At 39.1% G+C, this 8,991-nt stretch overlaps 1 protein-coding gene across 6 annotated transcripts in view; it reads left to right on the forward strand.

Moving 5' to 3' along the window:
* Positions 1-592, forward strand: part of LOC134302927 (muscleblind-like protein 1) — an 80,515-nt gene extending 79,923 nt beyond the window's left edge. For all 6 annotated transcript variants that reach the window (XM_062988187.1, XM_062988186.1, XM_062988190.1 and 3 more), the window contains one exon: positions 88-592. The gene's annotated coding sequence lies outside the window, so the exon portion shown is untranslated. The remainder of the gene's footprint in view (positions 1-87) is intronic.
* The last annotated feature ends 8,399 nt before the right edge of the window (positions 593-8,991 follow it).

An 8,991-nucleotide genomic window follows, 5' to 3' on the forward strand; every position in this document is an offset into this window, starting at 1 on the left:
ACTCTATACAAAATCATTTATGTATGATGTTATTTTTAGGTTATGAATCTGCATTTCTGATCTCTGTATGTCTTTTTTCCCCACCAGATCACATCCAAGTGTGCTCGTGTGCCGTCCGAATTTTAGGATCCACCCTTTACACACCATCCAGAGCAAAAGAATAAAAGAAACCATGTCACCATTCCCTGGAATGACGGAAAACACGCATGCTAACACTGATAAGGATTCCATTAGCTCAGCTGGGGTCTTGAAAACTGTTTTCTATGAGTTTGTTTTGGTAATCGGGGCTATAAGAGCATCACCGTCTGCCTTTTTCTGTGTGTGGATGGTGCAGAGCATGCCTAAACCATTACAGTGAGAAAAGGCGAACCCACAGTGGTGTCTTGTTTTCGGTTTTTGGTTGTTGTTTTTTTTTTTGGTACTTTGTTTTCCGGGGTGTTGTGGGACATTTAGTTTCATTTATGGTTTACAAACTATGGTGCACCTTGAAAACCTATTAAAAATAATGTAAAAGGAACAGCGAATGCTACATAAGACTAGATATCGTGCATGCAGTGTTCCATTCGTGAGCAGATCTTTTTTCTATAAGATTGTAAGAGGTGCGGGGTGGTGATGGGGGGGTATACGGGGGCGGTAATGGGGGACACTTGCAAAATGACAACTGAATGTCGTAGATCTAAAATACAGCAGTGTTCCTTTTCTCGAAGCACACTGAAGCGCCGATCTTCATGTTGCAGACTCCACATCAAGTGCCATAGACAGTACTCGCATCCAAATAAGATACATTAGACTTACTGTCGAGGAGTTTTGTGTTCGTTATTAATGCCTTTAAGTCTAATGTTCTGTCTTATTCTGTTATTTTCTTCTCCAGATATTCAGTATTTTGGTTCTGTTACTGAGTTACTTGTTACCTGCCCTACCTCGGCCCAGGAATCCGAACAACAATCACCAAAAAAATGTCAAGAATTTTAAACAGAGGGGGATTTATTCACTCTTCAGCCAGACAGATTAGATTTTTTGTGTTTTCATTCCTCGTATTTTAGCACTTAATTAGATTTTAATGAATAATAATAATAATAAGAGTTCGAATGAGAAGAACAGGTGGTTTTAAGGTTGTTTTAAGAGCCATTGCACAATTAGGAAAGTGACACACACACACACAAATTGTGAAGTATGTAGTCACATGACCTTTAGCTTGTTGGATAATCCATTCCAAAACCATGGACATTCACAAAGACACCAATTCCAGTTCACACCAGAAGTGTTTTATGTTGGGATCTGTGCAGGTCGCTGGTGTTCCTCCACACCACACTCAACCCACCATGTATAGACCTTGCTGGAACAGACAGGGCCTTCCCCAAACTGTTGTCGCGAAGTTAATGCCATGGTTTTGAAGTGAGCTCCACAGACTTTTGGTCATGTCATGCAGGTTCATCCTGATCCTGTTCTAATACAAATATACGACTATATACTATATACTATATTAATATAACAGACTTAGCAAATGTGCAGTTTGAATGCTCAGATTATTTTTTATTGTTAATTTTGAATGTTTGTAGATGATTTTGGGTTTTTAGATTAGAATAAGACGTAAATGGGTCTTAATTCCATATATGGAAAGTAAAAATAAGAAAAGTGTTTTTTTTCTGATGTAAAGTTTTAGTGTTTTGATTTTTTCACCCACAGTGATCAGAGGCTGTGGGTGTTTTTTCCTCCTCAACGCTGTGTGGGAGAGCAATTAATCCTGAGGTCAGTGACCCCATTGAGAGGGCTTCTGGGTAAAAAAAAAATGGACCTGCTTCACCATGGTTGTGGGTGTTTTGATAAGCATCAGTGCCTGACTACATCCGAGGGCAAGATTCAATGATTGTATGATTCAATAAACGCCTTATAGTCCACCGATCAGCACGTCAACACTCATAAACCCACACATCGTTTTTTAATTTATTTTTTTGGGTTTTGTGCAGTTGAAGTCAAAAGTTTACATACATCTGTAGGAAACACGTTAGGCAGTGTTTTGATTTGTAATGTTTTCTGTAAAAATGACTGAATGATTTGAACACATACCAGTTTATCCAACAACTGACCAAATTTAACTCTTTTCTAAAAACAAATTGGGTTAAAATACACATATAGCAACTTAGATTATTATTTTTATGACAGGGCAGTGGTAGCTGTGGCAGTGGTCACTGTGGTAGCTGTGGTAGTGGCAGGTGTGAGAGTGGTAGCTGTGTCAGTGGTCACTGTTGTAGCTGTGGTAGTGGTCGCTATGGCAGCAGTGGTAGATGTGGCAGTGGTCACTGTTGTAGCTGTGGTAGTGGTCGCTATGGCAGCAGTGGTAGATGTGGCAGTGGTCACTGGTAGATGTGGCAGTGATCACTCTGGCAGCAGTGGTAGCTGTGGTACTGGTTGCTGTGGCAGTGATCACTGTGGTGGCTGTGGTCACTGTGGCAGCAGTGGTCACTATGGGAGCAGTGGTAGCTGTGGTAGTGGTCACTATGGCATTGGTAGCTGTGGCAGTGGTCTCTATGGCAGTGGTAGCCGTGGCAGTTGTGACAGTGGTAGCTGTGTGGTATTTTGGTAGTGGTCACTGTGGTGGCTGTGGCAGCTGTGGTAGTAGTCACTATGGCAGTGGTAGCTGTGGCAGTGGTGACTGTGGCAGCAGTGGTCGCTGTGCCAGTGGTAGCTGTGGCAATGGTCACTATTACAGCAGTGGTAGCTGTGGTACTGGTAGCTGTGGCAGTGGTCACTCTGGCAGCAGTGGTATTTGTGGCAGTGGTCACAGTGGTAGTGAAATATTTAGAATGTCACCTATTTTGTTGAATAGCTTCATAATTCCTAGTTACTAATTATCATTGACTACAGCTGGTGACTTCTCTGTGCCTATATAAATTTGACTAGTTTGCTAGAAGCTGCTGCAGTGAGCTTAACATCGCCGTAGGCTTCCTCTAGCGATAGGGGGACGATTTTAAAGCAGGGGCGTCTTTCTCACAGGTCTTTAAACTTTGGACAGTGATAACAGACCTGCTTGTGACTACCGGGGGGTGGGGGGAGCGTCTTGTTCAAATCATTTAGTCACAAAACAAGCTGAAATGATTGAAGTTCCATACAAGTGTACGTAAACTTTTGACTTCATCTATTCATATATAATTGTGACCCCCCCCCCCACACACACACACACACACCCACCCACCCACCCACAGTTTTGTTCTTGTTTTCATGACAGTGTTTAGTTGTTTATTTAAACGTCAAAGAAAATAGGAATGTTCTGATACATAACTAAGCTGGGATACGACTCGGTATTCTGTTTTGAATAAGATTTAACTTTTGTAGAGTATGAAATATTAGAAATAATGTGTTTGCATTCTTTATACCATACTAAGTTTTAAACTTCTGTAGTATTTGAGGATTAGAATTAAAACCACACGGTTTTTATTTTTAGTAAAAGTCCGTTTTTGTTTCAGATATTTAAACAAGCATCTTTTATATAAATATATTTAATGATGAGGAACTAGTTGCCAAGAGAATAGCGGCCGTGGCGTCGACTGCGGCTCATGTTGGAATAATATTTTAACAATCCTCAAACAGGTTTGTAATTAGTCATTATAATTAGAGAGCGAGTGAAGACGAGAGTAGTTCTTAGATGTTAAATGTTGTTTTCTACTGTATTCAAATAATAACTATTGTTCAAGTATTTCCAATCTCCCTAGACGTCAGGCCTTGTTATAGGAATAAAAAAGCTGCATACGTGATGGTTGGTAATAAATGGACGTGATGTCAGGAGGGTGAGCATTAATCCGAATTTAATTTGTGTTAATGCCACACAGGTAACGTCTGGGATAAACAGGACGAAGGTCGACTTTTTTTGCACTTCTGTACATAGTCAAAAAAGAAAGAATCGTGTATAATATCGAGATCTTATTTTGAATAAAAAATGTCTATAAATATGAGGAATTTTGTTAACAATATTAAGAAAAAAAAACATTCACTCACGTATAATGAAAGTCAGGCTGCTTGCAGAAAAAGTGACACAGAAATTCGTCGCTTTGCTTTTTTTTTGTCGGCGGCTTATAGCTTGGCGGGAAACGTATATTTGGAGGTGACCCTTGATCTCTGGAGCAAGGCCCTATGGGAAAAAAGCCATGTGGCCTAAACCGGTGGTTCTCAGTCTTGGTCCTGTAGTTCTTCTGTCTGATCAGTCTTAATTAACGGCTCACAAATTCTGTATGTCAGGTATGTCAGGTCTGTATTCTCAACCCACATGTTAACCTCAGCTGTATCCAAGTTATACAAAAAATTTGAATCATTTTTGTTTTAAATACAAGAATAAATGAATAAATAAATGCTTACAATGATTTTCTTTTCATTTCTTGGGTTGTGACACTATACTTATCAATATGATAATTTATCAATATGATAAAATAAGATCATGACATTAAAGCTTTAAAATAAATACTAAAGAGAACTAGAATTTATCTGGATTACAATTTAATTTGTCACCACAGACAGTAATAATCTGGTGATCGCATTTTAGGAACAAACTTTTCACATTATCAGGAATTAATATCAATTACTTGTTTTCTGCTTATTTTAAAAGATTTAGTGTAGACATGATTTAGAGGAACTCAGGCCAGGAGAGCTCTACTAAGGAAAAATCTGTCAACCTTTAAGCTAAGAAGTTCAGAAAATGAATTCAACACAACCTAGAAGTGCAGGAATAAATATAAACAAATCTCTCTAAATAATCATTTCAATTTGCTTAATTCAGCTCAGAATAATCAGGACAGGTACTTCAGGACTAAGACAGGAATCACTGGAGTAACTCACGCCCAAATAGGTTCAAACTCGATTTTTTTTATTATGGTACGATGGGAGTTGCATGTGAAGGGATGTGACATATACCACGAAAAGACTTCACTGAATAATTCAGAATAAATAACCATGTTATAAAACAACCATGTTATAAAACAACCATATTATAACGCAACTTATTTACAGTGTACCTTGTAATATTAATGTAACAGACTAAAAAAAGGACAAAAAAAAAAAGTGGTTAACAAAAAAAGTAGATTCCTAAAGAGCACTCTGTTAGCTCTCACGGAGTAATAACAACTGTACATCATAGCTATAAGTAAGATTTTTCTTTACATATGTCGTATTTTAAGTAGATTATGGATCGACAACCAAATTCTTTGGCACTCTGAAGTATGGGTACCTGTGGTGTTAAGTAAGGAAATGTTTTGCATTTACGTTGAGTTGCCAAATGGATTCTGTGTTACCAAAGTTGATTGTGCTTACGCATTTCCTGCTCGTTTGTGACTCCGCCCGGGTCGGTGTGGCCGGCGAGTCGTTTTTCATTGGCTACAGGTGAACATTTGATTTGATGACACATTGTAACCTCCAACTTCTGGTTTTGTTTTGCTTGTAGTGATTAATAATGTATTTTGTCTTATGCTGCGGTTTGTTTCAGCCAATTTTATTATTTGGAAAAGGTCTTTGTAATTTAGCCAGATGTCAGCGTGCACTTTTAATGGCCTGGAATCACCACAACACAGACCAACAGTCTTAAGCCATAAACAATGAAAGGATTCAGAATCATTTCGTATATCGACACCGGGCGGTTCCCTGCCGATTCAGTTCAGCTTTGGGTCAATATTTAAACACAGGTCATTAATGGATCTTAATGCTGTTTTACAAAGACCTCAATGTGGCTTTTAATGCTTGATTTCATTCTTGCTGTTATGGGAAAAAATCTAATGAAAATATATAAATAAATTAAATAAAAGTGGATTTGCAAAGAATATGTTTGTTTGATTATTTATTAGGCAAGCTTACATTATCATTTCACTTTAACAAAGATGTTTTTATTATTTTGGCCAACTCTACATGTGTTCTGCAGACATATTCCAGTGACTAAATTAAATTGTAATTCCTGCAAATATAGCAACTCTAACTATGTGGACACACCTCCTAATCATGCTGTTTTGGTCTTTTATGGGTTCTTTTTGACTTCCCGGACGAGTCATTGAGCTGTCATTGGCTCTTACTGTGGTTTGCTGGAGTCCCAGAGTCTTAGAAAATGTTTTTGTGGTGCAGCATTTGAAGAAGAGCTTTGAGAAAGGTCAGATTGGGTTTCAGAAACTCCTGCTCTCTGTTTCAGGCACCAACTCAACTGGTGGATAAATACAAAGGGTGGTTTTTCCATAGCAAAGCTTTTCGTGTGAGAATCCAACACTGGTGTAAAGAAGCAGTCAGTAATTTTACAAGAGTCAAAGGAGACGGGTGCTAGTCTGCAGCCCCATTTGAACAGCGTAAAATTATTAAATTTGGAAATTATTAAATTGTGAAGATAGATTAAAAAAGCTAGGGTTAAAACTATTTTAAGACATACAGTATTTTAATGACATTCTTTAGTAAATCCTCAGGAACGTATTTTGATTACTGCATAATGTGAATGCTGACTGAGACTACTAAGACTGAGCTTACTGAGCTACTGCACATTGCTAAAGCATTTATTTAAGTGCTGTTTATATTCATCTGGGCTGCAGTAATCATGGCTTTGTGAGTCTATTCTAATTACACCTTTAGGGTCAAAACAGGACTTGGAATCAGTTTAAGTACAGTCAGTTTTGATGAACAAACAGTAATCAGCGAGTTGTAATAAGCAGTTGTAATAAGCAGCTGTAATAAGCAGTTGTAATAAGCAGGAGTTATCTATGCAGAGATGTGATAAACTTTTAGATTGACAGCGCCACCACGTGGTCATAGTGGATTACCTGTAGTATCCTTTTTGGTCATTTATTTTTAATCATAAGGCAATATTCAAGAAGTTTAAAATAACTGGAGCTCCTGATTATGTTTTTCTTACTCTAACTTAAAATTATAAAATTAAAAAGCACCTGAGATTTGCTGGATGTTTGTAACTTTTATTGGAACTAGTTTAGGCATTTGTCATTAACAAATTTGTCAGGGTGTGTTAGGGAGGGTAAATAAGGAGAGGCAGGTTAAACAGGAGAAACTGGGATGGTTTGCCTTGTTTGGATACATGTCATGGTGGAATTCATGATATAGATTTGGAATTTTAAAATGATGCCTCTAGGATGCTTATTTGGTGTATAAAACCTCATTGGTTCATAATTTCCATCCATACCGTATACCATATACAGTGTATCACAAAAGTGAGTACACCCCTCACATTTCTGCAGATATTTAAGTATATCTTTTCATGGGACAACACTGACAAAATGACACTTTGACACAATGAAAAGTAGTCTGTGTGCAGCTTATATAACAGTGTAAATTTATTCTTCCCTCAAAATAACTCAATATACAGCCATTAATGTCTAAACCACTGGCAACAAAAGTGAGTACACCCCTAAGAGACTACACCCCTAAATGTCCAAATTGAGCACTGCTTGTCATTTTCCCTCCAAAATGTCATGTGACTCGTTAGTGTTACTAGGTCTCAGGTGTGCATAGGGAGCAGGTGTGTTCAATTTAGTAGTACAGCTCTCACACTCTCTCATACTGGTCACTGAAAGTTCCAACATGGCACCTCATGGCAAAGAACTCTCTGAGGATCTTAAAAGACGAATTGTTGCGCTACATGAAGATGGCCAAGGCTACAAGAAGATTGCCAACACCCTGAAACTGAGCTGCAGCACAGTGGCCAAGATCATCCAGCGTTTTAAAAGAGCAGGGTCCACTCAAAACAGACCTCGCGTTGGTCGTCCAAAGAAGCTGAGTGCACGTGCTCAGCGTCACATCCAACTGCTGTCTTTGAAAGATAGCCGCAGGAGTGCTGTCAGCATTGCTGCAGAGATTGAAAAGGTGGGGGGTCAGCCTGTCAGTGCTCAGACCATACGCCGCACACTACATCAAATTGGTCTGCATGGCTGTCACCCCAGAAGGAAGCCTCTTCTGAGTCTCTACACAAGAAAGCCCGCAAACAGTTTGCTGAAGACATGTCAACAAAGGACATGGATTACTGGAACCATGTCCTATGGTCTGATGAGACCAAGATTAATTTGTTTGGTTCAGATGGTCTCAAGCATGTGTGGCGGCAATCAGGTGAGGAGTACAAAGATAAGTGTGTCATGCCTACAGTCAAGCATGGTGGTGGGAATGCCATGGTCTGGGGCTGCATGAGTGCAGCAGGTGTTGGGGAGTTACATTTCATTGAGGGACACATGAACTCCAATATGTACTGTGAAATACTGAAGCAGAGCATGATCCCCTCCCTCCGGAAACTGGGTCGCAGGGCAGTGTTCCAGCATGATAATGACCCCAAACACACCTCTAAGACGACCACTGCTTTATTGAAGAGGCTGAAGGTAAAGGTGATGGACTGGCCAAGCATGTCTCCAGACCTAAACCCAATAGAACATCTTTGGGGCATCCTCAAGTGGAAGGTGGAGGAGCGCAAAGTCTCGAATATCCGCCAGCTCCGTGATGTCGTCATGGAGGAGTGGAAAAGCATTCCAGTGGCAACCTGTGAAGCTCTGGTAAACTCCATGCCCAGGAGAGTTAAGGCAGTTCTGGGAAATAATGGTGGCCACACAAAATATTGACACTTCAGGAACTTTCACTAAGGGGTGTACTCACTTTTGTTGCCAGTGGTTTAGACATTAATGGCTGTATATTGAGTTATTTTGAGGGAAGAATAAATTTACACTGTTATATAAGCTGCACACAGACTACTTTTAATTGTGTCAAAGTGTCATTTTGTCAGTGTTGTCCCATGAAAAGATATACTTAAATATCTGCAGAAATGTGAGGGGTGTACTCACTTTTGTGATACACTGTATCTGTCTACTATGTTTTATATATACATTCCTCTGTTATGTTCATAGCACCTTAATCTGCACCTTAATCTTAATCTGCACCTTAATCTGTATATTATGTCTATAGCAATCTATATATCTTGTTTATAGTACATACAATAATATATTCACCTGTATATATTGTTCATACCACTGCCCATATCCTGTA

This window comes from Trichomycterus rosablanca, chromosome 25 (genome assembly GCF_030014385.1).
Source record: "Trichomycterus rosablanca isolate fTriRos1 chromosome 25, fTriRos1.hap1, whole genome shotgun sequence".
Classification (NCBI taxonomy): Eukaryota; Metazoa; Chordata; class Actinopteri; order Siluriformes; family Trichomycteridae; genus Trichomycterus; species Trichomycterus rosablanca.